General features: G+C 38.0%; 1 protein-coding gene across 4 annotated transcripts in view; it reads right to left on the bottom strand.

Annotated features, from left to right (window-relative positions):
* LOC145988888 (CUE domain-containing protein 1) overlaps nucleotides 1–26,931 on the bottom strand; it is a 258,232-nt gene that overhangs the window by 86,754 nt on the left and 144,547 nt on the right. For 2 of the 4 annotated variants that reach the window (XM_083124174.1, XM_083124171.1), the window contains exon 1: nucleotides 21,302–21,492. The exons of 1 other annotated variant lie outside the window; for it this stretch is intronic. The gene's annotated coding sequence lies outside the window, so the exon portion shown is untranslated. Of the gene's footprint in view, nucleotides 1–5,076; nucleotides 5,158–21,301; nucleotides 21,493–26,931 lie in introns of those variants that run through there. One more of the 4 variants, XM_083124173.1, reaches the window with a different exon arrangement.

Genomic DNA, 26,931 nt, shown 5'->3' with positions numbered 1-26,931 from the left:
ACATTCATGACTGGTAGACACCCTGTATTTATTTTGCACCAAAAAAAACATATTTTGTGATTACATAACATATCTTTTAATATTCTGATGTAATTCTTGAATATTATAAACACATTTCTTGGTAAATTGATGCAGCATAAGTGGAGAAGAATAATTCCACACCAATATTGATCAATATTTTGAACAAATGTTAATTATTTCAACTTTCAAGTATCCATATCAGTTCAAAGTGGTATCGGCACAGCCATAATATTTACATCATGTATGTCTTTTCCATTATTTTTCTGTCTCCTCCTTAAGTTATTGTTAATTTTCGTTACAGAAATAGATCAAAATTGAAGATTAACGTGTTTTGTATTTACTTATTATAGGCCACTCCTCTATAACTTTTTTAAAAAACAAATCAGGACAATGATGAAGCATGACGATTAGACGAAACAAGTATGAAACAAAGTATGAAAGAACATGTATATACTGTATGGAAGTCATAAAATCACACAACCTAGAGCATACTCATGGAAGATGCCATTATAGCAAACTACAATTAACAACAATTCCTAAAATCCACCACATTTATCAGTTGTGGAAGACAGGGGTGTCCCCCCCCCCCCAAGGCCAATGGTGCATCACCCCAAAATCATATCATGTATCTCCTCCCCCCACAAATCATATCATTCGCGCCCTCAAACCATATCGTAATCCCACGAAGTATTTAATTATGACAGCGTGTCTACCAAAAGTAACTCTCTTCTTAGCTTTACTGAACACTATACTTGATCTGCCCCTCCTCCCTAAACAGGGGTGGCCATCACTCAAGACCGCCACTAAAATCATTCATCATAATCCCCCCAAAATAGTTTGAATGAATACATAATAATTGATGTCTATTTGAATGAAATACCATGTTAAACTGTCCATACTTTTTAATTCTTCGATTTTCAAAAAAACTTAAAAGCTTGCACATTGATTGGTTAAATGTAGTACGTAAGTTAAATTATGTAAATATGCATATAAATAATGTTTGTGAGTGGGTTTATAAAACTCACAATTTGAGTATTTAACACAAATTGTTACACAACTTAAGATGAAGATAGAAAATTTAACTTTGGATAACCAAATCACATGCTCTAGCCATATGGCCGATTCAATTGTTGTTTTCATGAGACATTACAGAACTCTAGCTAGAAATTTTTAAGCTCAGGGCGATAATATACTATAGTTCCTCTTTCAAAGAACTCAACCCCTCCCCCATTTTCTTGGGGTAAATAATTATGTTAGTACCCCCATATAACAATAATTACATGGATTTATCTTCAGTGCACGATTAACCTTGTAAATAACAATTTTCCTGTGACAAGAAGTTAGAAATGCATATTCGATATATTTTGTTCCAAATGATGCACCTGCTTTAAATTAAGCAGTATACCAATACTAAGCATTGTGTTTTTAAGAAGGGATGTCATTAATGAATATCAATAATATCGCTTATGTCTTGTAATGCAGCTATAGTATAAAACTTCACATTCACTTCAGTAAAGTGCCAAACACTCAATCTTGCAACACATCGTTGAGCGAAACGAGCAACAAAATTTTTACATCCATTTCTCTCCAGGCTTCCAAGAATATTAATTTAATGAGGTGTCAATACTTTCTTAGGATCCCCGAGATATTTATTCTTTTCCATTTCTTATTTGGCACGTTCGGGGTCAAAAACGTGTGGATATAATATCGCTAAATACAGTTTCCAAAATTTAATGTACGAACTCTCTCCCAACTACAGAAATCCCTTGACAATCTAAGATTTAGCACTTTATCAAGATGTTCCTATTTCCCCCTTTAAATTTAATACTCAATCCTACCACCAAAATTTCCATGCCAATTTTAGACATACTGTTGATATTGAAGAGCGGATATTGCTTCCTTAAAAAAATTACTTCTGTCTCCACCCCAAAATTTCCGCAACAGTCTAAGACAATAGTAATACACGAGAAATGGATACCCCCCTCAATTCAATGCTCAATACCTGCCATAATCTAAGGCGTAGAGTTCGATACTGTACCCCAACGTTTAATTCAGAATCCCCCCCCCCCCCCGAACCCACGTGTCAATTAAGGCCTAATATGTAAGTGGGATATTTCTCTCCCACCCACCTTCGATAATACCCTTAAACACTTTCTTTTCTTCATAAATGTTGAATTTTATATTATTTTAAGGGGGAAACCCCCCCCGCAATTCTCGATGGTGCAGCCTGCACCATAATACCCCCTGTGGGCACCCCTGGTGGAAGAGGTGGACTGCAATGGATTCAGCATTGAATCCATTGATGAGACAATGAATGGAAGTTCTGACATGCTAAAGTCATCAATGAAATAATTAATGTGTTGTATGTCTGAAGTCTATGGGTACAGGGAAAACCAAGTATTCTAATCACAAAGACAAGGTCATCACCTAAAAATGTGATGGACCATGTTCCTAATTGTACAGTCAGTTCCGTACACTTCTGATTTCAATGGCATTGTTACAGCCAAGAAGGCTAGTGCCTTACTGATTGAGATTTATGAGAAACACTGTCAGAGGTTTCAATTTTCTAGAGGAAAAAAATTGGGAATGTGTTTCAAAGTGATGAAAAAGCAGTTGTACAATCACACAACTTTTGATGCTGATTTTTTTGCTATGTATGTCATGGAAAAAGTACGTAATTTCTTGGCTTAAATGTCTTCGATGGATCGATAAGACATTTCTGAAAAAGAATAAGCTTAGTTTTTTTACATTCAAATTAATTTTTCATTTAGAAAGTGCACCACCTTAAATAAATTTACATCGTCAGTAAAAAGCGTTCAAAACAGTTACTTCTGTATTTTGACAACTTTCTTACTTAAGTACGAGGCGTATTTTTAAAGTAAGTACCGTTTTGAAATTCCGCCGCTGCAGCGCTGCGGTCTGTGTCCCGTGCATGCGCACTGTGTACTTACATCTGTTGGCAAGCCACAGACGCCATTGCGGCAACAATCGATCGTGTATACATTTGCTTTTGCATATTTAAAATGCCTCCGCCAATTGAGAATCCCGCCGACTGTGAAATACGTGCTGTTATTCGTTTTCTTAGTGCTAAAGGCGTGAAAGCAGTTGAAATTCACAGTCAGATTTGTGAAGTGTATGGACAAAACATTATGAGTGATGGAATGGTACGCAAATGGGTAAAAGCTTTCAAAGATGGCTGAAAGAATGTTCATGACGAGGAACGGAGTGGGCAACCCTCAGTGATCACTGTCGATTTGGTGCAGAAATTCAAAGAAAAAGTTAAAGAGAACAGACGCTTCACGATTTCTTCGTTATTAGAGGAGATCCCTGAAGTTTCAAGTGTTATCTACGAAATTGTTACCGAATGCTTAAACTATCGAAAATTGTGCTCATGATGGGTACCAAAAACGTTAACTGAGGCGCACAAAAGCAAACGTTTAGGTAGCGGCTTGACTTTTCTTGTCAAGATCTCATCGCATCATTTGGCTGGGAACAATTTGATCATCCTCCATACAGCCCCGATCTAGCACCCAGTGGCTACCATGTGTTTCTGCAACTGAAGAAGCATCTCGGAGGTCAGCGCCACGATGACGACGATAGCCTCAAAACGACCTTTTTGCAGTGGCTGTCAACTCAGGCGGCAAACTTCTATGACGACGAAATACAAAAGCTTGTTGTTCGATATGATAAGTGCCTTAATATTGGTGGCAATTATGTAGAAAAGTAGATAAAAGTGTGGTCTTTCATGTAACAATAACATTGTTACAAAAAGTTTACTTGTTTTTTGTACATATCAAAACGGTACTTACTTAAAAAATACGCCTCGTATTTATAGCAACAAAAGAAGTTTTATTATTAAAAATGAGGCATTCAACTTCAAACCTTTGTTAAAATAATGCCAAACTTCAATTTCTGTATTTTAGAAAATCAGGGTCTTGTGTATAAGGTACACAATATTTTCTGGGGCACAATTCTGTCTGTACTAGTGTATAGTCAGGCAGCAAAGGAACTTTTCTGCACTGTTTCATACTTAGGATTTAAAATGTGCCTGCAGACCACAGAAACGTATAGGACATCAAAACAAACAACTTTTCTCAGTAACATTTTTGTCATATGGTGCATCATTTCGGTGCTACAAACGTTCAATAAAGCCCATTTTGCCTATTGTAGGCTGGCAAACTTAACATAACATTTGATTGCATATGTGGCATATCTTCCTGTTGTGAAATGGCACAGATAATGCACATTTCTAAAGATCAAAGATCATGAAAAATGTGTTTTGGCAAACTTCTCATTGCTGGATGCTAATTCCATCATTATACATGCATTTGTTTTACATTATACAATTTGGCAGGCTAGAGCACCAAATGCACATACTATTATAACAGCATTAGTTTTCCTTTACATCAATACAGGGATGCCAGGGATGTGCACCATGTGCCACTGCAAAACATTTATATAATATCATTTAATCTTTTATTAGCATTCATTTCTTGTGCAAACGTGATCACATTAGAACAGAAGACAGCAGAAAAATGGAAATCTATATTAGAGTTAGAGCTCCATTTACAATAAGTTTATGTAGTGTAGAAAAAAGGAACTGAAGTTTCAAATGGAGACCACAAGTCTGCTGTGAAAAGAAAATTTCTGCCAGAATGAACTTCAGTTTCTCATTTTCCTTCTACCAATTTCCTGTATTAAACTACTGTTCGAGAGGGTACAGGTACTGTGATCCTTCATGTAGAAGCTGAGACACCAAATATGAGGGTGCGCCGCAACAGGAAAGATGAAAAGAGGTGGATAGAACAAGCAGGGAAAATTTTGTCCCGGCTGGCATATTCCATTTTGCGCAAAACAAATCCACAGATGAAATATAGATCTGGAGAAGGTGCGGATTTTGCAAACTCAAGTCATTATCATTTGAAAGAGTAGTGCATGCAGTTTCCATCGAACTTTATACAAGTGCTGGATAAAAAGTACTCTGTATAAACACTGTTATAATTCGTACCAGGCTTTATTGGCAGAGAAAACACCAGTTAAAACGTAGTCTCTCACCTTACTATGACCACCACCTTCTGCCACACCTGTGGAGAGTGCCGTACACTGTCAGCACATCCATCTCTGTTGGTGTTCCCTATGACAAGGTTGATGGTTTCTCTCATGTCTTCATGCTTACCTCAAAGTGGTTCTTTCATTTTTCCAGAGAGATCATAATTGCATGGACTCATATCAGCTGAATACAACAGGTGTTTCATTATCTTCCATCACCAATTACGCAGGAGATCCGTCACAGTGTAATTCCACAGTCACTTCCGTTACATTCAGAGAAGATAAAATTATTTGAAATGTGATTTCACAATAATTTACTACTTTTACCACAGTTTAAATATTTCCTTAGCTTAATTAAAATTATAATTCAACTTTCTCACTCAAATTTGATCAATGTTATTCATTGTATAATGAAAAAAAGATGAAATAAAATGGTCACTTATGTTATATAAAATGTGACAGTAATATGTGAAAAGAAAACTTGTAATTTTATTCCTGTTCTGTTTTTACGATTTGAAAAACATAACTTTGTGTCAACTTAGATAGTGTCTTGGAACTCAAAACCATTTTCAGGTATTAAAATACTCATGTGTAAAGAGAGAGAAAAAATAAAATAATAGTCACTTATGTTACCAGTCCGAATTAGGAAGAGGGTATTAGTGTGTGAGTAATAAAAAACTCAAACATAAGTGACCGTGGAATTATCTCAGGGTAATTCCATACAAAAAGAGACAAAATAACAATTTTTGAAAATACATCAAGTGAAATGTTATGTGTGTGAGTAAATAGTATACTTTCTATAGTTGTTTGGCAACAGTGTAAAATTCCCCAGCATTCCCTACTTTCCAGATGGCAGATATGAAAAGTTCCCTGTAAAGTGACTGCTGGTTTCCAAGATAATTTCTTTATCAGGTAATGTTTTTTCATTTGAATACATAATGATATTTAGTATTTAGGATTTACCAAGTTAATTGATGGCTAATTTGCTTCAACATTTAGGGATGTGCTAAATATAATATTTATTGGAAGTTATCTAATTTAGCAGGTTTTTGTAGGACATCATGTATAATTTGGTTAATTAGCTGCTAAACCTAGTCACGGAGCAACTAGTGGTGTATTTTGGCTGCTTATTGCAGTGGTTCTCAACCTTTGTGAGACCACAGCCCAGTAAATTTATTTCTTACCACCCAAATATCAGAAATTTCTCTTATCAAACCATTAGGAAATTCAATAACAAGCAACATTATGTAGAGTGTGTGTGTGTGCGTTTATGTATGTGTGTGTGTGTGTATATATATATATACACACATATATATACATAATATGTATGTGCCACTCGGCCACAGGGTCTGGCAGCACAAGTATTGACGTGATTATGAGGTACAGACAGACAGAAGTTGTTAAATTAAAATCAACTCTCCTATACACATGCGTGCCACTCACTAGTGTGTGCAGGATTTTTTTCTGGCAGGTTGGTAGAATTGTAAAAGTGGATAATGCACTCTAGAGGGTTAACACTGTATTCAGAAAAATAGCAATTTTGGCTAATTTTAGTGGGGGTTAGCTTCATTGAGTTGCTGTATGAAGCCCACTTTATGCACAGTAAGGCTAATCGGGACTGGACCTACAGCTTAAAGTGAGATCCGAACCACTATGTGCCTCCACCGGGTATTGAACCCGGGATCCCTTGATTACAAAGTGATGACACTACCACTGCGGCATCAAGGAGGCCAGTAATGGGGATTTGCTTGGTTGCTTGATTTGATTTATTTTACTTCGCTTTTCTGCCACTTTTGGCTAATTGCGAAGATCAGGATGAGTAATGAAATTGATGAATGCACACTCACAAACACCCATGCTCAGACCATGATTCGAACTCGGGACCCCTTGTATCGTAGCAGGATGTGCTAACCACTCCGTCACGGGGGGCGGGTAATGGGGGTTTGCATTTGCCACTTTCTTTCTTTGTTAGGTTACGAGTTCAATCTGAACAGCGGCATATTTATATTAATTGTGAAACAAATTTTCTACCTATTTCCCATCATAAACTATTTCTGCAGAGAGTACATTCATGATTCTTTTGTGTTGAGGCTGACAGAGACAAATTTGACGGCGTACCGCCCTGTGCACTTGCATTTAGGGTATGGCAAAACAGAGGAAAGATGAAAAGAAACGGACAGACCGCCCCGTCGGCATTCAGGGCCAGAGATCAACAGGGCTCTTTTCCACCCTCTTATGTTCACAACCGCAGGAGGGTTTCTGTGACATCAAGATGAAACTGCCTTCCGAGTATCTCATCCTTCAGTGCTACAAAACACATAGTGCTATTGTTTCTTAGAGTAATGAGCAGGGGTGTAGATTTATACACGCTAAAAACTTTTAAAATGGCAGGCAACTAGGCACCCAAAATGATGGAAATACACGTTGGCACTTGATGGCACAAGTATTGATTGATTGACTGATTTAGTTTATTTTACTTCGAGTTTTGTGCCTCTGGCAAATTTGCGAAGATGGGAATGAGTGATGAAATGATGAAAGTGATGAATGGACATTCACAAACAACAAAGCCCGAGCGGGATTCGAACCCGGGACCCTTGGCATCGGAGTGCGATGTGCTAACCACTCGGCCACAGGGTCCCGCGGCACAAATATTGACTTGATTATTTTGGTATTTTATTGTATTTTCTTATATTTGCGACACTTTATTTACATTCGGTTATTCGTAACAAATATGATAAATAGTAGCTTGATGAAACTGATTATAGAGAAAATGCTTTATTCAAAGATGAAATAATAATAATAAAAAGAAGAAAAGTGAATTTAAGCATATTGCAGGGACGAACTGGGAAATTGCTGCTTTTGCTTCATTGTTATCCTCCCCTTTTATTCCTACAATAATATCTAGTTCTCAAAATCTCTGGTATTAATCGCAGCGTTGAGGACGAATGGTGATAAGATGAAAGGAAAATTACGAAGGAACATGGACAAGACAAAACAGAACCCGTTTAAGGATTAACTGGCTGTGGGTCCACTTATCGGAGCCTAAATTAATCTTCAGAAATGCAGTCCACGGTGTCATACGTGGAAGAAGGGTTGATACTTGAGCACCCTCCATAATCACCACTCCCTATTATAAATAATATTGATGGTTTGCTGTGATACTGCAAGCGCACGTGTGTGTGTAACAATAAGTAATCATTACGCAATGTTAATAACCATGTTGGTTTTCAGAGTAGAATTTTATAGAAATGGATGTTGTCTTGTCTGTTATTTCAGTTATCATAATGTAACATAGACATATTCTTGAGCGGTGTATACTTGCGCCAAGATAACTGAACCATTGGAACTACAGACTTCACTTCCTCTTTCTTTCATCCTGGCACTTCCATGCTAGGGGTTTCAAATGCGGTGATGGATCTGTAATATGGGAATTTAACTCCAATAAATCCTCTGCTGGGCATCTCACATATATAGTTTATACCAGAATCGAACCTAGCACCTTTTCTTTCGAGGCAATCATGTTACCCACTACCGTTCCGGGAGGTACCTGTCTGTTTTCCAACTGGTTGTGAACTTCAAGAATGATGATGCTGGATAACAAATTTTACATACGTTTATGGTATAAATTCATAAAAAAATAATCTTCTTTGTGAGTGCAGAACTGAATATTTGATGACACTGAATATAACAGATATTAGATAATTTTATTTTTATACGTGAGCCGAACGTGGCTTTTTATGCACCCAGCGATGGTACTTTTAATTCAGCCCACTTTTACAGTTTTTACAAAGGATTCCGCTTCCGACGTGTAAGTGTAATACGCTATGAAACCAGAGGTCCCAGGCTCTAACTCTGGCTAGGCATGGGTGTATCATGCTTGTCCCATCACCATTTCTTCAGTTCATCACTCATCCTCACCGCCGCGATTAACGAATACCAACAAAAAAATAACCAACCTAGAAATGGAATTACACGTTCAGTACACTGCTCCATGGGAAGAAGATTTCCGAATCTGTGAGTAATGATTGATTGATTTGCTTTATTTTACTTCGCTTTTTGTGCCACTTTTGGCTAATTTGCGAATATGAGGATGAGCAATGATATGATGAATGGAATCTCACAAACATCCATGACCAGGCCGGGATTCGAAACCAGGACCCATAGCATCGTAGTGCGATGTGTTAGGTGGTAGAACAGCAACAGCTGAATCTCGCCCAGCAATAAAGTCAATTCAATTCAATGTGCTAACCACTCCGCCATCTTCCTCGAGTAATTATACAAATGATAACAGAGAGCACTTTAGAATTTGAAAAGCTAATGTATCTAAAGCATGTAGATAATTGTTAATAATTTACTACATACCTCGTTATATTCCATAAATGAGCTGTGGCTTATTCTTCATTATAGCCATGTGTTAGCGGCAATCCCCTCAATCTGAAGTTTTATCTTGCAACTTCTATCACACGCACCACACTATGACTGTCTCCGTAATCTGAGATAGGAATGAAAATGATTTCCAAAGAGTTCCGGAAAGAGTGATTCCCTATCCCGACGGACATCTGATACCGCTTACCAGTCAATCGGCCCGAATTTTGACCTGACACGGGGAAAAGTGCATTTTCAAAAGATCTCCGAGTTCCCTTAACGGGATGGGCTATAAAATGATTAGCGGCAGCTCCTGCGTTGCATCTGTTTTCGACAGGCAAGAAAAGTAGGAAAATGAGTACAAGTCTTGCTTTGGCGTTCATGCCGCGAAAAATTTGGGAGCAGTGTTTCAAACTGTCAGCAAAATTTACTGAAGAACAATTTTGCAATATTTGCCATTAAATTAAAATTTCCAGTAACATGCAGAAACATTTGCCGGGGGCAGTGCCCCCCCCCACCCCTCAACGATGTCCCTGAGACTTGCTGTCAAATATAAAATTACATTTAAATTAGTCGTCAACCTTTTAAACGGACCTTTTGCAGCCCGGTGGTTTAAAAACACTGGCACTAAAACTGAAGCAAATAAGACTCCGACCCCTTCTTATTACAAGGCAACAGCATTACTTTATTCAACTCCAGAGGCCCATTCATGATTATAAAAGTAACCTTCTATCAAAACAATTTCATGATAATCTACTAAAGTAAAAGTGTGACCTTATTTTTTTAATATTACTTAAATTAAACCCTGTGTAGATGGCTCATTGTATCATTTTCAACAGCAATTAATTTGTAAAACAATAGTCACTTAAGTTGCAATGGTACTGGTCACTTACGTTACACAAGTTCAGCTTACTGTTACTAGATATTAGTTGCTTGCAGTAAGCTGCTAATTTTTTTCAGCACTCACTTACAGCCTACTAAGAGATAATAATTTTTTAGTTAAATATTTTTATTGATATTATCAGGAAAAAAACTATCTCTTTTTTGGTCACTTACATTACAAGCTAGTCTACCTACAAAAACCTGCTAAATTACATAACTTCGAATAAATATTATATTTAGCACATCACTAAATTTTGAAGCAAATTAGCCATCAATTAACTTGGTAAAGCCTAAATACTAAATATCATTATGTATTTAAATACAAAAAAACATTACCTGATAAAGAAATTATGTTGGAAACCAGCAGTCACTTTACAGGGAACTTTTCATAGCTGCCATCTGGAAAGTAGGGAATGCTGGGGAATTTTACACTGTTGCCAAACAACTATAGAAAGTATACTATTTACCCATACAGATAACATTTCACTAGATGTGTTTTCAAAAATTGTTTATTTTGTCCCTATTTGTATGGAATTACCCCACAGCGTTAACTATGTGACAGATGAGAGTCCTTTGCAGGGGCGGTGCCAGGGGAGCGCGAAGTGGTGCTTGGCACCCCCTATTCAAAACCTACGTTAAAAACATTAACTCTTACAGTGTCCTATATCATAGTCACATTGAGTGCCTGAATGTTAGGTATTGTAGTGAGACCGGTTATTGTACAGGGTGGGCCAAAAGTCACGAAGGGGTTATAACCGTGAATAACTTTTTTATTGATCATTAGTTTCCAATGAGATTTCACAGCCTTGAAGACCAAGGATGGGAGATTGTTTACACTTATGTGTGGAATAGAAGCTCAGGTAGGTGAATGGTGATCGATATCGAAACATGATTGACACTACTGTGCGTCCTGCAGTGGAGAACATGCCTGAGATGTGGTTTCAACAAGATGGGGCCACAGCACACACGGCACGTGCCTCAATTGGGCTCCTGAGGACCATTTTCGGCCATCGCATCATCTCGAGAAACACTGACATCAACTGGCCCTCCCGTTTGCCTGACCTCACTCTGCTTGATTATTTTCTTTGGGGCTTTCTGAAGGACAAAGTGTATGTGAACAAACCACAAACATTACAACAGCTCAAGGACAATATTCGTGCAGAAATACGGGCACTCGGACCAGAAGTGTTGACCCCTGTCATGCATCATGTGCTACACAGGGCCCATATCTGTGAGGCCCATAATGGTGGACACCTACCTGAGATTATATTCCACACATAAGTGTAAACAATCTCCCATCCTTGGTCTTCAAGTCAGTGAAGTCTCATTGGAAACTAATGATCAATAAAAAAGTTATTCACAGTTATAACCCCTTCGTGACTTATGGCCCACCCTTTATACAACAGCCAAGCATTAAAGAGAAGTCGCATATATTTTCCTCTATTGTCAGCAGTCTCTATGAAGATCAGAGGCCATTGTCTCTTCTTTCATCAGTATTCTTGTTAAGAATTGTTTCTTCTTTTGATTTAAGTGGCCTGTTTGTGTTTTCGATATTTGCCCAAAGCTCCGTGAGTTCTGTTTTTGGGCATTGTTGTTAAACGGTTTTATTGTCCGCCTACTTGGTGTTCCCCTTTTCTCAAAGTCGCATTCAGGATATCATCAGGTCGTGCTTGGGAAATTATTTAACGCGAGTTGTATCGTGCTGGGTAGTTTAGCTGTTAGTACGTTCTATATGCTTCACGTAACATGTTTAGTAAAGTATCATTTCAGACTTTGTCGCGAAGAAATGTTACAGTTCGTTGATGGGGATAGAGTGGCAGAAGGAGATTTTAACAAGGATGAAGTTGCCGTTCACTTCGAGTTTTGTTTTGACACCGCAGCTTCTGGGGCAAACGGACGATAGCCAGTGGTGCAACTACAAGGGGGCAGGGGGTCATTACCCCTCGCCCAACTGTGGTCGGAAATCAAGTCTATGGGGACAAACATGGAAGTAAAAAAGAATAAGCAAGGCTAGCAGAATCTAAGAGTACCAGGATAAAATGATTCTCAAGGTGGAATTAGTTTTCATGCATTTCTTATTCTTTTCATCCAGACAGCCAAGGGTACCTGCAAGGGGGAGGGGGGCACAGAGGCAATTGCCATCCTTGATTTCAAATTTTATGCAAATAAAAATACTTTTCGTAAATTTGTAAAAGTTGAGAGCCGTAGCTAGGGAACTGCGAACAATCTAAATTAGAATGTTATAAAAGAGAGAATGTGATGCAGTATTAAATTAATAATTGTTTTCAGTTTGCAATAATTTGGATACAAAAAAATTCTTGCGAGCAGAGCAAGCAATAACATTCCTTTCTGTAATGCATTGTAAATTACCAGAGAGAAGTTAGACCAACCATGTACTTCAGACTATTACTACTAAGCAGTTTGGGGCACATCAAGTATCTGAGCACTCAGCGAGCAACGTGATCACTCAGCTACTTGATGGCCAAATAGGCGTTGCTCGGTGAGCGCTGCTCACTTGATCGCTGAACAAACTTGAACCTTGCTCGCCACAGGTTTCAGCCACAGAGTATAGCATTTTTGTGTTTCGATCTTGTGAGCAAAAGGGAAAGAAGAGGAAAACTGTATATGATGATAATGATAATGGCGGGGTGGCGATCAATGAGGAAATATTAATGATCAACGGCTTGCAATATAGCATAATTACAGAGGAAGTTCAAGTAACAGTTTTTGTAACTGTATTAAAATTAAAGTGTTGTTTATTCCAAATAATAAATATTAAATATGTAATAAATATAAACCGTAGTTTTGGAAAGCTGTGCGAATTGAAAAATTCGACAGTTTTGTCCTTATCAACTATTGCTAAAAATAAACAGCTTTTTAAACACTGAAATCTTGTCCACTCGACGCAGCCATTATGACGGATTATTCAAAGGCATTGATATTTTGATCAATGAGCACACAGCATCAAGTAAATGATCTGTCCGCTCAATGAGCAAAAATCTTGCTCAGCGAGCATCCTTCAGACACTTGGCATGCCCCTGGTCTTAAATGCATGAACAATTGTTTGGATGAAAAGGAATGCACACATTTGAGAGAATAGGGTGTCTGTCGTGGGCGAATGATACAAGTTTACATTTCTTTAAGTTCAAGCTGACTTTATTAATTTCACAGCACTGAAGCAAGTTATCCAGTTCTTCTTGTAATAATGTACAGTCATCAGCATTTATGATATTTTTATATATTTTAACATCATCAGCAAAGATTATTGTTGATGATCTGGTTGAGAAAATCGTCATCATCATGGTAACGCTGCAGAAATGTCAGCGCCGTGCTCAAGTGTTTCGCTTTGTGTTTGGGCGTCAGTTGTTTTGGCACCCACCGGGCACACAATTTCCAGAACAAGAGGCATTTGGTAACGATGTCGTGCCACAACGACCGAGAAATCGGCAGGAAATGGCTGCTGAGTTCTGTGATTGTGACACAACGATCCTCCAATATGCACTGCTGCACCTGCTCGTCCATAACGGCCGATGACCGCCCACTGCGCTCGTCGTCATGCACATTTTGCCGGCCTTCAGTAAATGTCCTGCACCAATGACGCACCATCTGCTTGCTTATGATGTCTGGCCCATACACCTGGCACAGCTGCCAATGAATTTCAATCGGCTGTATGTTTTGTGCGTTCAAGAACTTGATCACCGAACGAACCTAGCACATGGCGGGAGATGGAATATGAGCCGCAATGTATCATCGCTGCCACGACGCTACTGAGGACTTTCGAGAGGCATCTTATAGGACATTCACTAGTCAGGGCATTTGCCTCTCACGCATGCACAAAACCAGTTTCAATACGCATGGCCTGCCACCTGTGGGCGAGTGGGAAACTTACTTTCTGGATGCGCCTAATAGATCACGTTTTGCCATAAAGAAACATTTTGCATGTGATATTGTTATATTGGCTGTATCCCCCCACTCCCTCTTACCTCCCCAGCTCCTATTTTTATAGCACGATGGTTGACGTCAAGATGACATAATATTGTTATCAAGAATACTTTATTTTCGATTTCATATGACCTGGTGGATTATTGAGATGGGTGATGCCGCCAGTTCTAGACGGTGAAAACTAAGAATAAATTGTCATCACTTCAAAGTTAACGGTAAAAGCTGCGCATCCTGCCCCCTTTGACACCTAACATTACCCTATGAGGTCCGAAAGTCAATTTTAACTCCATTTTAAGTTGAAATTTAGCTCTATTGTACACCTCAGGTTTGGCAACACTGCTGCAGTGGCGTACGCAAAGGGGGGGGAGGTTACCGGGTTTAAACCCCCCACCCTTGAGCTTTTGAAATATTATGGAAAATGCTGTAGAAAAAAAATAAAAATGGCTAATTTATCACAGTCAAAGATCTGCGACAGTCATAATAATAATAATTTGAATTATTATTCCCATGCAGAATGAAGAAAAACACAACATTCTAAACACAATCTAAGCGGCTGCAAACTTCAATTTTGCAATTTTTTTTTGCAAAAACTCGCACAGTGACTCTCACTAGAATGGTGAAAATTCCTTGCTTCGTCGCAGTGTGCCGACCTTATTGCAAACGTTCTTCCCGGTACTGATTTCACATCCCCTTGTGAACTCTCAAGTGATGCTGAGTCTACGTCCACATCATTAAATAATGTTGAAGAAGTGCTTTGTGAATCACCTAGAACTGATAAATGTGTTGGAATGTCTATAAACTTACTTTTCAATGAGAACATAGACTCACTGGAATTTAGCAACATGTATTCTCAGCCTTCATCATCATCCTGGGTGAGTTCCATAGGTAAAGGTAATGTAAATTCCCCCGTGCATATAGCTCCGTGCCATGAAGGCACACGTAGTGGTGTGGTGGGCCCCAAAGAGTCTCGATCTCGAACTATTTTGCAGGTGATGTGATCAGCACCATGCTCCGGCAGCCTTCATCCCCCAGGGTTGCTCTCAGGTACCCATTGCTATAAGGCTGGGTGCAGAGACAAGGCTGGATAAATTCCAACCAATTCCGGGAATCGAACCCGGATCTCCCACGAGGTTGTCAGACTAGACCAGCGCGGCTCCTGGAATGATTTTCTTATTTTGATTATTTCAATAAATTTAATATATTTGCTTATTTTTATGGATTTTCTTCAACTTAAAATGTCACACTTATCATATACAAAAAACCGTTGACTAGACAATTATTTTGTAACAAAGAAACAAAAGAAATGTAATTTTGTTCTATTTCTTTCATAAATAGCAGCTGCTTTAGTAGTAATTATTAGTAGTAATTAAACTAATTAATTATAAGAATTATTAATTAATTTATTATTATTATTAATTAATTAAAGTATAATAAAACAATGGTGATGTGAATTTGTAGAAAGTTTTCGAAATAACACCACCCTTGATGAAATCCTGCGTATGCTTCTGCTGCGGAGAGAAGTTGTGCACCGGAGAAATACAATGTGCTTATGGGAGAATTATTTTCTTTGTTCTCTCTGGAAATATCAAACATCCAGTGGCATAGAAAAGTTGGAACTCCCATTCGATTAGTCATAAATTGAAGTTGATTCTCCATATGGAATACATGAGATTCTGTAAACATGTATTAATCATATTTTTTACACATTGTATCTCGCTTAATGATCAACTCAAAAAAGCACTTCGACTTGCAACACGGGGAGAAATTAAATATATCACACATTGTTCGGTTTCTTTTTAGTAGCAGTGTTCATTCCGATGATATTGAAATAAATGTACAACTGGTGTAAAACTGTCACTCCTCCCCTTAAATGCAACGGCATTAAATACAATATGCTACAATGCACAAATTTGGGTGAAAGGATATATCTAAGAGGTTTCATTCAGTCAGCATTTCTGCTATCATGATTCCATTTTCATAGAGTACTAATTCTCTAATGTGGTATTTGATAGAAAAAATGTCAGTAACACTGAGGAATTTGTAGTGCATGGCTTGGCTACATACAAAGAGGATAAAATATTATACGACTAGTAGCACCAAAATAAGGCATGAAGTGGCAAAAAGTAAATAAAAGTTTGTCTCGTCCTGAACATGCTGCCAAATCTCACCGAAGATTCATTGGAAATCCTATGTATGTTGATGAGGAAGGGTTCATAATTATGCAATACTACTAATCATGTTGGTTTTAATGTAGAACTTTTAAGAGGTATGGAAGGTGTCCATATTTTCAATTTTTCAAAATATAAGGGCCTTGCAAGCGCCCTGCATGTATTTAACAATTTTTAAGCTCTGAAAACACACTTCCAGTTACCTAAAATTTAGGAATACAATTTTGCAACCTACACCCAGTAGAAAATCTTGCCACAAGTACTGTTTTTTTATTACCCTGAACCCTCTGTGTCCCCTCGAGAAAGTAAATTGCTTGCATGGTTTATGAATTTTTTGTTGTTTTAAGCAAGTGGAAATGTGTCATTGTGAAATAAAGTGTATCTTACCTTACCATGAAGTAGAACAGCCCAAAGGATTCGAGCCAGTTAATATAGCATGATATTCCACAACAGCAGCTATAAACTTACGTTGTTAGGTTAGGTTTGGAGTTGATAGCATATTCCAATGTGTTCTTTTATCTATATTATATGTGTTTTCCGCATGCTGGAACTAATTACGTAATTACATTGCCATCTGTTGTTTAAAAAAAATCAACACATTTCTCGATGAGGTACAGTGGGTTAACAGCCCCCTTTTTTCAACTTAAAAATAAAACCTCTACTTTTCAAACGAATTTTGGCATGTTTCACACATTTCCATTGAGTTGTTATGTGAGATTATCATGATACTCTATGGTAGAGGCATTCATGCCACCATCAATACAGTAATAACCACCTCTGCTTCTAGCTCTCAGCACAAAATTGCTGGTGGTTCAAACAATTGTAAGCAACACATCACTTGGGGAAGACTTAGCACTCTACAGAGGAAAATATGGTACAAAATCACCCAATTGGTGTGTTGTTTAGAACTGTTTCAACCACATACTTTTTGATAAAATATCATTTTGTTAATTCACTATAGCAGTAAGTTTGTTTTGCCTCCAAATAAATATCTTTCAGCAGTGCTTGGTCTCTCCCCTAGATGCTGTTAAGTTCTTTACAGTTAAAAGTTATAAAAAAAACTGTTAATCTAGGGTGGACAGTGGTACAGCTCAAGTTAAGGGTTGCTTTTATAAACTTGTAAGGTAATGATCTACAACAAAAAGGCTTAAGTTCCTTTTGTTTTATTGCAATTTCATCATGCTACGAATGCAATTTTAACATGGTTCGATTTCGATTTACTTCTGTTAACACATAATGCGACGTCAGTAAGGTTAGCGCAGTTTGGATCCGTGGTCACATCCTACACCCTCGATTTCGCAAGGAATTTCTTTTCTTTTTTATGAAGATTGTATAAATACGGAGAAACTAGTACTCACTTTTATCTGTGAAGCTGTTTTTTCTTCTTTTTCGATTAATTTCAGTGGCCACTGCCACCATCCTCGTTGGAACTTGCTGTACTGTTGCTGAAATTAATCGAAAAAGAAGAAAAAACGGCGATTGGCACTTCGGGTTCGCTTCGTGCAGAGTTGATTTTGGCGGGAAATCAGGCTGCCAGTTTTACTGCAGCCATTGTCGTACTGCATGTGGAGGTAGATGAAGTTTAGATTTAGTTCAATGTTGCATTCGTTGCGAAGTACTGCAGAAAATGAATCGTGAAAGATGCAGGGAAATGAATCGGCCTCTTACTTCATCAAGGGCTAAAAATATTGATATCGAGAGCATGACGATTAGTGAACTGGATAATATATCTGTAGGTTCAAGTGATTTATTTCAACATTCTAGTTATGAAAGTGAAATGACTGAAAATGATGGTGTTTTGTGTGTTGATAGTGAGCATGGCTCATCAGAAAGTGAATCTGCAACAGAAGGTGTCAGTGATGCCTATTCAAACGAAGCAGACACGACCATTTGGACTGATGATCCTTCACGTCTAAGGCTAATTCATTTTACTAAAGGTAATGTGCTTCTAGTTCCTCTGTCTGGTAACAATAGCCCATGTGATTATTTCCAATTATTGCTTGATGATTTGTTTCTTGAGGAAATTGTCAGATATACAAACAACTACGCTGAAGAGAGATTTCTTTCAGAAGGTATGAAGGTTAATTCACGTATTTCAATGTGGAGGGACTTGACTGTGGAAGAACTAAAAGTATTTTTAGGTCTTCTTCTACATACTGGGACAGTCGCTATGCCTCATTTACAGGACTATTGGAAAGTTGATACCTTATTCTTGAGTTGTTTTACCTCAATTTATGAGCCGAGACAGATTTTTGATCATATTGCGCTGTTTACATTTCTGCAGAAATCCTCCTTCTGATGAGCCTGAACCTGATGATCGTTTATACAAAATAAGATCAGTGGTAGACCATTTTAACAATAAGATGCACTCAGTATACTATCCAGGAAAGGAGCTCAGCTTAGACAAAGCAATGCTTCTGTGGCGTGGTAGGCTTTTCTTTAGGCAGTACATAAAAGGTAAAAGACATAAATATGGTATTAAAATATATGTAATAACAGAACCTGATGGCCTTGTACTAAAGACTTTTGTATACAGTGGTGCATATGATGAACTAGGTGGAAAGGGTCACTCCAATAAAGTAGTCCTGCATCTCATGGAGGAAAAATTATACAATGGACATTCCCTCTACATGGACAACTTCTACAACAGTCTTGACCTATCCCAGGTTCTTATGGAGAAAAAACATATTCCACAGGTACCCTTAGGGCTAACAGAAAAAAACAACCCACAGACAGACACACGAGCGAAACTCAAAAATGGGGAAAGCACAGGGAAATACTCTGATGGAGGCATCATGATCCGCAAGTAGCGCGATAAAAGAGAAGTGCTTTATATATCTACAGAATTTCCAATGAATTAGTTGAGATCATAAATAAAAGAAATGAAAAACACATGAAACCAATTCCGATTGTACAGTACAATTGCTACATGTCGGAAGTAGAGAGACAGGACCAAATGATGGCGTACTACCCAAGTGATCGCAAGACCATAAGGTGGTATAAAAAACTGTTTGTCCACTACGTACAGCTTATGGTTCTAAATGCTTTCCATCTCCACAACAAATACACTGTAAACAAAATAATGAACCTATATGATTTCAGATTGGTTATAATTAGACACTTGCTGTCCTTCAAATCAGCCAGACCGGAAGTTCTTCCAACTCCTTCAAGAAAATCAGATCATCTACCAAAGGGAAGAACACTGTGAAAGAAATGTCGGGAATGCAAAAAAAAATGGAAAGAGAACCGACACTATTTACAACTGTGTAATCTGCCCTGGTACTCCTGGACTGTGTTTGCATCCATGTTTTTATAATTATCACAAACAAATAAAGTAATGATTTGAAAATAATGTCTGTATGTCATGCAAAGAATATGTAGAAGTTTTGATGTACCAATATTTTGTTTGCTGTATGTACAAGTAATAAGTATGTAAAATTTTTATCTCTAAAAACGAAAGCAATTATTTGTATAACATAATAAATCATAAATTTTAACAACTCCCTCAGAATTGTATGTTGAGAATGTAGATAAAAACAAAAGTATCAGTGGGTGCCTTTCGGCATCTTCAGCCCAGAGCAAGGAAATTTGAAGCTGTGTGCTAATGGCGCCGAAAGGCATCCACTGCCATATTTGTTCATGATGACTTCCATAACAAAAAAAAACGTGTTTTACGTTGTCTAGTAACTACAAGGAACGGTAACGGATTGTTTTATGATTTCTCCTAGCACACAGACTAATTATCGTAGAATTTTGGAAATCATTGACACACGAAATTTGAACCTTCCTTAAAGTAATGAGCACTGTTTGGACTCGAAAAAAGTTATTTATGTTGAAAAAAACAACTTGAAAATTATGTTGCGCACTTCTCATGGACAAGATATTCTCAGTCGACAAAGGACAGTAAATATCGTATAGGCGTGAGAATAAATGTAGAAGTAAATCAGAACCTTAGTAGAATGCATTTAGGGACTTTATTTAAATGCTAAGGGAACCTAACCTAACCATGAAAGCATATATTGAACAAAACCTTAAGTAATCGCTAAAACTCCGCAGTATGTGTTAACAGACATACATCGATATCGAGCCATGTAAAAATTTAATTCGTAGCATGATGAAATCACAATAAAACAAAAGGAACTTGGGCCATATATTTTTTTCGAAGTCTATACAGTGCTCATTACTTTAAGGAAGGTTCAAATATTGTGTGACAATGATTGCCAAAATTCTACGATAATTAGTCTTCCTGCTAGGAGAATTTTAAAAAAATCATAAAACAATCGGAACTGTTACCAAAAAATGCACATGATTCAGGTGATGATTAAGGTAATTACACTTCTAGACTATGTAACGTAAATGAATTACGATTCACTTCATGATATTTATGATGTCCTGGGGCTGATATTTGTAACAAAACCCCATCGTTTGCAAGTATTTTTAGAAATATAGCACATTGAGAAGTATTGGTGTCTAAATTTTAATATGGCTTATTTTATTTTTCATTTCAATTACTCGTATTCTTACTTTTATAAACTTAATTCTACACATTATATTCTAATAACCTCAAATTGCTATTTCAGATATGTTAGGAACAGGTAGAAATGATAACAAGTAAATGTCCAAAAATTAAAGGCCGGCTGAATTGACAGTTCAATACAACCGAAAATCATCTACTAACATTTTACAGAGTTGACTTAAAACCTCAATATACTAGGAAGCTGTCCAGAGCTGCAATTAATGTTGGCGTTTTACATTTCTGTTCCGTTTTACATCTTTTTTCTCTTGAGCATATGCTCTATCAAAATAGGTTTCAATGTACAGAGATGAAACTTCAATTTTCAAAGACGCACTTCCAATACTATGGTAAAGCTTACCTATATTTGAAGGAACAGTTGCATAGGACAACACAAATTACCTTCCTCTTCTCATTATATGCATCTTCTTATGTGTTCACAGGGTTACGATGAACAAAAGAAAAAACTAAAAATAAATGTAACTCTGTAGCCCAAAATGTATTAATCGCAATCCAAACATTGGATGGGCTCTTCTCCGACGGGGGAACAGCTGAGCATCGCCAAGATCTATCCGATTTTCGCCTAGCTCGAGCTGCCCCGTGCGCGGGAACACGTAGGAGCAGGAAAATGGTAGTTTTTCTTTTAACTCCACGGTTGCAAGAAAGCACCGCCTGTGAACGTACTTCTATTTTAAAGTAAATTAAATTAATTATAATTAGTAATACAACGATACAACAAGAGACAACGGATAAAATAAATTGCATCCAGGAACGAAGGCGTATCCAGGCCATAGGCGTGCGCACGGGGGGGTTCCAAGGGTGCCTGGGCATACCGATATGTGGTGACCTCGACTTAAATTTATATATGGATCCTACCATTAAATAATTAAAATAATATTCGTGTAAAGTAATGGCTTTCGTTTCATTTCATCAGATTAAAAATGTAAACATGAACATTGGTGAGATCTTGCCCGGTCCCCCCGGAACTTCCGGTTTAGGCCAGTTTCCGTTGTTTCCAGTACAGATTCACCGGCTTACGAAGTAAGAAATGAGCGCTTGTTTTTCATCAATTGTGCGACGATAGTTAAGAAAGGTATTTGTTAAAGTTCTACCAGTGGCGTGACGTGACTTTTAAAAAGTGTTACCGGCTATCAATCAGTATGACAATTATGCCTGCTAGACGTTATTACACCCCCCCCCCCCCATTTCGGTAAAGAAATCATGTCGTCGAGCTAGATATTTGTTCATTTCGTTCTTGTTTTGGAATCAGCACAGTGATTTAGCCACAATCACTCATAGAAAGAACTACCACTCACGAGACAGTTAACACAAAAATCCAATGAATAGTGGTAGACCTTTGTCAATTCTTCATCTGTCTCCGTTTCTTTGAAATGAGCTGCGAAGGGGAAGAAGAAGAACCACACTTTTCTCGGGTCAGTTTGACGTTTCCGTGGTGAGCACTGAGCAGACGACAGAACTCCGCTCCTTTGTGGAAAGGAAGCCCAGCTGTATACGTACTACTGTTGCCAACTTAGTATTTTGGAGCAAGGTTTGTCCAAATCACGAATCACACCAAGGAACTATATTTTCGTCTATTACCTAACTGGTCTCAGTTGTAGTTAAATCCAGCCATGGCTTTCCAGTCTACCTCTAGTTGCTTCACAGAAATTGTATTCCTATTTTAGGAGGGATTTAGCTCTTTTCTGCCAATCCGATGTGACAACACTGGCTGCCCCGGTAGGTCTGAACGGCAACAGGGCCCCTTAACAGGCATATGAATAACCCCATAAAGTCCTTCCCCGCTATTTCCTTGCACTGGCGCCCTCTTCTCCCTTGTTGCCTCTTCAGGGTAGCGGAACGGCCTCCCTCTTCGCTTCTGTCGGCTGCAGAAAAAATGTCCTAGGCAATATCTACTCGACGGAAACGTTGTTCATTAACGTATTTAACAATGTTGCAGTGGCGTCTCGTCCCTTGGGGCTTCCGGGGCTTAGCCCCTAAAGAAAAACAGACGTATTCACGTAATTATCAATCACCATAACGCATAACTATCACACAGTCTTTTAAAAGGCGATTTTTACCCACGTAAATTCATCGTCTGTTGCAATGGATACGACAGCGCTCCTAGCGGCATTGATGTCAATTATCGTTTTCCGGGGCACGTCGCAAAGGAAGGCGTGGCCTACACCCACCTACGCTACAGTGAAGGTCACATGCTAGCAGAGAGAGGAGGGGAGAGTGCAATGGATTTGAGTGCTAATTCGGGGCTACTTCCGTTGCGTCGCGTTCGATCTCGCGTGTTGTTTTGTAGTGTATTGGTGGCTTTCATTCACTATGTTTGAGTGAGTTTGGCAGGGTTGATGTTCGAACACAAATTGATGAAGGACATAGGCTGTCAATTACAAGACACAATGAATTTGTCCGGAAAAATAGGCAATTTGCTTAAAATTCTGTGGTCGACATGAACTTGCTCTACGAGGACATAATGAAAGAGAACAATCTTTAAACAGAGGCATCTTCCCAGATTTATTATCCCTTCATAGAAGAGGTAACTTCGTGTTCTTTATTGTGGTGAAGAGTTGAAAAACATAAACTCTATCAGTAGATTGCATTCATTTTTTATTTAAAATTATTTAGAGGGTACCTTTTCAAAAACAGTAAAAATGACAAACATAGATTTAATAACTCCAGTGGCAACAGCTGAATTTAAACGATGTTTCAGCACATTGAAGCGTATTAAAACCTGCTTAAGAAATGCTATGGGACAAGACAGACCAAATGCCTTGGCACTTGCTTACAATAAAGATAGAATACATTTCAAACATAGAGGGCTTCAACGAAAAAGTAATAACAAAATTTGCTGAGCAGAACAGGAGTCAACGTTCGTAGAAAGGTATGTTTCACAACAATACCTGTTTCTTTTGTAATCATGTGAATTGTCATTATATTTTAAATTATTTAAAAAAATAAGTCCAGTTTTGTAGTTTAGAAGATAAATACCCGTTTTTTTGTAATTCATGTAATTTGTCATTACATTTTAAATTCTTTCAAAAAAGTAAGTCCAGTTTTGTAGTCTAGAAGAAAAAATACCTATTTTTTATAATTCATGTGAATTGTCATTATATTTTAAATTCTTTAAAAAATAAGCCCCGGCCAAATTTGAGACCACGAGACGCCACTGCAATGTTGTCATTTTATTGAAACAACTTTTTAATTCTTTACATTTTGCTGTTACCTGAGGTAACACCGGCTACATACACGCCACGCCTCTGAGTTCTACTATGAAGGAGTAGACGTCAAGAATTCGTCGGATGATCAACTGCAGAGCAGATTATTAAAACATGGCGTGTCTTTGTGGCCGCCAGCCCAGTTGTATAGCATACTACCACTACGTATCTCAATTATTTTGTAAATGGAAAAGTGAGTGAAAGAGAATTCTATAAAACTAGTGATATTATTATATTATAAAGTATGCTTAAGTGAATATTTGCCAACAAATCTGCAGAAGTAATGACACATACAAATGCTAGTAAATGTGTGTGATTTCAACTTCTCCTTTCCGCCTGAGGGATTTAGGGAGAACCTATGACATGGCATGCCACTTTCACTTGCACGAATTTACTTCAAACAACAAGGGAGTTTTACACTGAAGCGACAAGCGATATCGAGATTTCGCATAGAAGCATTCGATCTAAAGCAAACCATTCACCACGCTTGCGCAAATAACAGGCCGGAGCAACAAAATACACAGTATCGATAAAACGGCCCAGTCCGAGCGACATGAAAACGAGAAGCGACACCTGCAATTTGTCGTGTCGCTTTAATTCGGAAGGTGTTGTTTATTTTTTTAATGTTGGTTTCCAAGAGACATGTATCGCTTCAGTCTGAAAGCTTCCTTTCGAACCAATTCACCACGAGAAAATGCACGTGTCGCTTGGACTGGTCTGTTTTCTTAGTACTATGCATCGTGTCGCCTCGGTCTGTTGTACTCGTATGCAAGGTGGATTGTTTCCTTTAGAATAAGGGGCCGTTGCTTGTCGCTTCGGTGTGTAATCTCCGTGTCCCTTGAAAGTGAATCCTCAGTGATAAACGAAATGTATCGGACCGAAGGAACGCGACAAGCTGCACGTGTCGCTCAGATTCGCAATGGGAATGTGCCGCCTGAGAATTGATTTCCCATGCTTATTTATAGACTAAATGGGCCTGTGTCGCTTGTCACTTCGGTGTGAACCACTGCTGTCGCGTGTCGCTTCGGTTTGAAACCTTACTAAGAGCCGTTCTTTTCACCACAACACAATACGCAGATAAGCGATCAACATGCTTGTAACAAAATGCAAGTCGTACAAATCCTTTTTTCGTTCTGTTTGTATCCACAGGTTTCGTCTCTCTACGTCCTTCGGAAACCTGCGAAGTGATACTTGTCTCAATAAATTTGTTCCCGATCGAACTGTGCAGCCATATGCTATGCAGCTGACACGCTATTTCCTTGTAAAATAATCTCCACTTTGCCGTTTCATATTATCGTCCATAGCAGCGTAAGCGTAACCGGATGTTCCAGGGGAGCCAGACGAGTGCGCATGCTCCGCAGTAGCTCCGCCTTTAACACCGTCTATTGGTTTCAATCGGAATCTCAACTGAAACCAATCGTTGGGATGGGAAATCAAGACAATTTCCAATTGGTAAATTGTATCCAATTGTAAGTTTGTATATACTATTGTAGAATCAATATGTTATCAATTCATTTATTGACTCAAAGCATAGGTAGGCCTACTTTGATTCTTGACACCACATTTCCTGTGATTTAGAATTCTAATGCATACTACTGAAGTCAGATTTATCTTAATAAATACCTATGAAGAACTCTTTCTTAAGAACAAACTCAACCTTAAAGAAGCTAGTACTTGGAATAAATGTTCATATTAGTTCTTGTTCTTGCAATATGAAATTTCCATGGTTATTCTTATGTGTATGTAATGCTTACTTCCTTCCTCTAGTCCCCTTCTGCCATCATAGCGTAGGGTTGGTTGCCTCGATCCATCTCCTCCATTCCTGTCTGTTTCTCATCATTCCCTTCATCATATTTATTGTCTTATTCCTTTCTCTTCCAATCTTTTCCATTCTGTCTTCAAACATTATCCTTGGTCTTCCTTTACCTCTCCTACCTTGCACCTTTACTTCTAGAATTTGCTTTACCTTTTTGTCTTCATTCATTCTAAATACATGTCCCCACCACTTTAGCTGTCTCTTTTCAATTGTTTTCTCTAGCGACTCCTGTTCCACTTCTCTTCTTACTCTTTCATTCCTCACTTTATCTCTCCTAGTCTTATTAACAGCTCTTCTCAGGTATTTCATTTCACTAGCCTGAATTTTACTCAGATGTTTATCTTGAAGTGGTAAACTTTCCATTCCATATGTTAATGTAGGGACCACTGATTTGTATAACTGCATTTTTGTCTTTACTGCCACTTCTTTCTTTCCCAATATTGTTTTACTGAACTGATAATATACTGTATTTGATTTTCTTTTCCTATTTAGGATTTCTTCATCACACCTACCATCACTTGTTATGATGGTTCCTAAATATTCATATTCATCTACTTCTTCCAAGTTCTCGTTTCCATATCTAACTGCTATTTCATGATCTTTTTCTCCTTTTGCCACCTGCATAACTTTACTTTTCTTAATATTAATCTTCATCCCTTTTCTCGCAAGTTCTCCTCCCCATTCTATTACGCTCCTCTGTAAATTCTCTTCACTGCTAGCAATTAAGACTATATCATCAGCATATAGCAGTACTTGCAGTTGTACTACTCTCATATTCCAATATCCTGTTTGTACTCTTGGGGTTCTTCTTTTGCAAATTTTAGTTATTTCATCCATTACATTAATGAAAAGTAAAGGACTGAGACTATCTCCCTGTTTAATTCCTTTTCCTATTTGAAATTCCTTAGACTCGTTTCCTTCTATTCTTACTATTCCTTTTACATCCTTATA

This window comes from Lepisma saccharinum, chromosome 6 (genome assembly GCF_977018435.1).
Source record: "Lepisma saccharinum chromosome 6, izLepSacc3.1, whole genome shotgun sequence".
NCBI lineage: Eukaryota > Metazoa > Arthropoda > Insecta > Zygentoma > Lepismatidae > Lepisma > Lepisma saccharinum.
The sequence above is the reverse complement of the archived record's forward strand: the minus strand, read 5'-3'. Positions and strand labels throughout refer to the sequence as shown.